This window comes from Pinus tabuliformis, chromosome 6 (genome assembly GCF_031772625.1).
Source record: "Pinus tabuliformis cultivar Carrire ecotype Pingquan chromosome 6, CPIR1, whole genome shotgun sequence".
Classification (NCBI taxonomy): domain Eukaryota; kingdom Viridiplantae; phylum Streptophyta; class Pinopsida; order Pinales; family Pinaceae; genus Pinus; species Pinus tabuliformis.
In genome coordinates, this window is record NC_142292.1 from 1,058,832,397 (window position 1) to 1,058,836,419 (window position 4,023).

Sequence of the window (4,023 nt, forward strand, 5' to 3'; positions counted from 1 at the left end):
TCAGTGACTATAAAAGATAACTATTTTTTTCTGTTCATGTATCAAGCATCACATTCTAAGAAATTAATGAGTGTAGTTGTTGATTTACAAAGATTCTCTCAAAGCCAACTTTTGCTAGAAGTATCTATCATGCTGCCTTTCCGCACAACATCTTGGGTTGTAAAAAGACAATAAGCGTCCTAATAAAACAGATGGCAGTTATTTTGAAGCAGCTTAACATGAATGCATTTGTACAGGGCTAAACATTGCAACTACATAAAACAGTTAACATGATGCTTTGCCAGAAAAAAAATGACCCTAAAAAAAAAGACGCAAATACTGTATGAATGCACTTCACTTTAATGGCATCAAAATCAACAAGAACAAGTTTTGCATCTCTTGCTAGACAGCTTATTGATAATATCTAAAATTTGGTTTCTCATCTCTCCAACTGTAGATGCTGTCACTCGGCTCTTCAAGACAGCTTCCCAATCATCACCAGAAATGTTTCCTTCACATGCACACAACTCTTTCACTATGACTAAGACAAATAAACCACAGTCATAGCCATTTCTTTGCTGAGGTGTGAAATGCAAGGCCAATGTGGCAGATGATGCAGGAGGACCCATAAAACTCTTAATGTTTTCAAATAATTTCCTTCCATACACTCCGTTGCACTGTGCAGAACTGTCATAATGCTCAAAGATATTCCTTCTCTTACTGTATACAAGCAACTCCAATGTGAACCACCGCCTGCCTCACTGAAGTCTTCATTGTCATTGATGGGGAAGATAACCAGCTCCTTTTCTGGAAGCTTCAGGGGATCAACAAATTGCTGGAGGCTACTAGCATCAGGGGCATTCACAATCCAGAATGATATTGAAGGTGCAAGAAGAAGGATCTTAGGAGAGGTGGAGGAAGACAAGTAGCAAAATAAAACTCAATGATACGATCATTAAGATAATCACGGCCTTGAAGAATCTTCAAATCAGATCTCCTTAACACAACATCACCATAGCTCAACACTTTTTCATCATCTCCCATGTAATCCATATATCACTCTTTCAGTGCATAATAGTCTTGACCACCGAAATTCCTCAAGTATTTTATAAAATGGAAATATTTGCTTTTCCTAATAATCGACATGTTGACCACTACGTGTCAACTACCCATAGCAGTACACCCCCTTTTCTTCGCAAAAAGGGATAGCGCTTGATCAACATGTCCGTGCCATTCGACAGTCATTGTCGACTTGATCATATTATGTTGTAAACCCAGTCTGCATGTGTGAATTGTAAATAATCTTAGCAGATATGAGTCATGTATGTAAATTGCCTAGGTGAACCTAATTTCCTAGTGATAATCTACGTTCTAGAAGGTTTTTTGTCTCACCGATCTATGATCAGCAGAGTTTTCCTTCAGCCTAACCCCAAAGCCGGAATGGATTTTGTCATTAGAATCTTAGGAGAATCCTAGTGTGTTAATTTGCTAGATTATAGTTGTGTCGCAGAACTTGGTGGTTTATGAGGGTCTACGTCAAATGGGTTCTCCCCCTTGAGATGTAAAGTTGTAAAAGTCATGATGTAAAGTGTCTTGAGGGTTAGAAAATGTTTTAATCCCCTCATAAGCCCTAAGTCCTAAGTCCTAGGTCCTAGGTGATTTTTCCAAAGGCTAAGTTCGAGGATCCATTTAAAAAATAAATTAAAAATTAAAAAAATTAAAAAATTAAAAAAATAACTGAAAAATAAAAATTTTAAAAAATAAAAAATAATAAAATTTATAAAATAAATTAAAAATAAATAAAAATTTAGATAAAAATAAAAAATAATAAAATAAAGTAAAAACCTAAAAATAATAAAATAATAATATTTTTGAGTAAATAAATGCAGAACTTCAATTTTTAATGCATTAAAAATTCGACGGATGAGATTAAGAGATATCTTGATCCTCATCGACGGTCGAGATCATTTTAACATGGATCACTCGAACTAGCTGTTGGGAAATTTTTCTTTAAATAGGATGCTAGGGGTCATTTGAGATCAGATTTGATTCTGGTGCTAAAGAAAGCTCTCTTGTAGTCATTTTTTTTTGTGCAATAAAGAAGACTTTGGGGTTAAAAATCTTGCTGGTGTTACTCTTCTGAAAATGTTGTAAGATTGTTATATATATATATATATTTTTTTTGCATAATTTTATTTTCAGCCATGGATGATAGCTTAATGAAGATTGATCTAGGCACAGGTATCTTGTCTGATCTTTGGGGTTTGAATGAAGTTTAGATTCTGAAATATAGTGGTAGGTATCTCCATTTGATCAGGGTTTCATTATTGTTTTCTCCCTCTATGTTAATGGTTGATTTTAAGTTGTGCAGGAAATCCCTTTTTCTAATTACCGGGCGTTAGGGGAAGTTCTCGGCTGAACCAGCCAGCTCCCGGATTGTGTTTTCTGAAAGAGCCTAGCCAGTTCTTGATCCCGGGCTAATCATTCGAAATTTTTTTTATGAATGCATGCAGGGTTTTCTGAAGCGTCTTACATTAAACTTATGTTCTGAAAATATTACTGTGGATTATTGACAAATCTGGTTGATAAAGAGTCGAAAATATGTAAATACTGTAAATTTTTTTTTAGCTAGGTTTTAGGGTTTTAGGTTTTTATCCTTGCGCATATTATTTTTGGGTTGTCTTTTCATTACAGGTTGCAGGGTTTTTTGGAGATTTCCGAGGGTTTATCCAAGCTGTTTTGCTGTACAAGGGTTTCAATACCGGTTGTTTTCAGATCTGAAGGGTTTCGATTGTATTTGAGGAGGAAATTTCTCGAGAACGTTTGTGACCTGGGCAAACCCCTTGCCGCTTGGCCAACTGCCTGTTCGCTGCTGCAAATAAAACGCTGTCATTCCTTGGTCCTCATTCCGCAGCCATTCCTCGCTGTTTTTGTCCTTTTCTCCATCCGTGCAGTCACATTCTCGCTCTTCCATTGCTGTTGCTGTGTTCTCTTGCTACCTCTCACGCTCATCTGCAGCTACCAAACCATACCTGCAAACAACAGGCAAAGCAAAAGTCGATCTTATTTTTTTTGAAGACGTTCGTCCGCTGCTCCAGACTTCTGCGTTTTCACTCTGAGCCACGCATCACCTGCGTCAAATCTCCGCTGGCCTGCATCTAATCAACGCATAAATTGCTGGGCGTAAGAATCACGTGTTTCTCGTGGGCGTCAGGTAATTTTTTAGTTTCAATACGGTTCAGGGTTCTCCCACTGTGGTCGCCAAAGAGCATTCCGCCATCAAAAAATTGCTGGAGGTTGCAAACTCGAAGAGCATCCTCTGTCCGCCGTCCAAAGAACCTGCAAACTGTAAGAAACCACGTTTTTTTTTTTTTTTTTTTTACGGGCCAAGTCTTCCCTTGCGTCGAGCAGTAAGTTTCGTTTTCGATTTCATTTCATGAGCAAGGATTAACGTAAGTTTCTTGTTTATAAAAATTTAAAATATTTTTTTTTTTGATTTTTGTTTATTTCTGATATATATGTAGTGATGTTTTAATTCTTATTTTTTGGGAGTTAGGCTTCGCTGAATTCGCATAGTCTTTAGGTTATTTTAAGTTTAGATTAAAATTTAGTTGAGGATTTTAGAATTTTAATGGTTAGTTTTTTTTTTTAGAATTTAGTTTTATTTATTTATTTATTTTTTTAAATCTTGAATCTTTATGAAAGATATAAAAAATCAATTTTTTGTTAGGATGGTAAATTTTGTTCCATTTTAAAAAATTTAAAAATTTAAAATCATAAAAAATATATAAAATATAAAAAGATATAAAAGGTTTTTTTTATTTTTTTATTTATAGTTTGGATTTTAGATTTAGTTAGTTGTTTGATTTAAATAAAAAAATAAAAATGTTCCTTTTAGTTTAGTTTTATTTAGAATTTTTGATTTAGTCTTTAATTTTCTTTGAAAAACATAAAATCATATTTTTTGAAAGTATTTTGCCAGTTTCAGTCTTGGCTCAGGAATTTGTTATGTTTTATCTTTTCTTCTAAGGCTAAAATTTTGAC

At 34.5% G+C, this 4,023-nt stretch overlaps 1 pseudogene; it reads right to left on the reverse strand.

Annotated features, from left to right (window-relative positions):
- Positions 1 to 316: 316 nt before the first annotated feature.
- On the reverse strand, positions 317 to 1,032 carry LOC149262599 (NEDD8-specific protease 1 pseudogene; annotated as a pseudogene).
- Between the last annotated feature and the right edge of the window lie 2,991 nt (positions 1,033 to 4,023).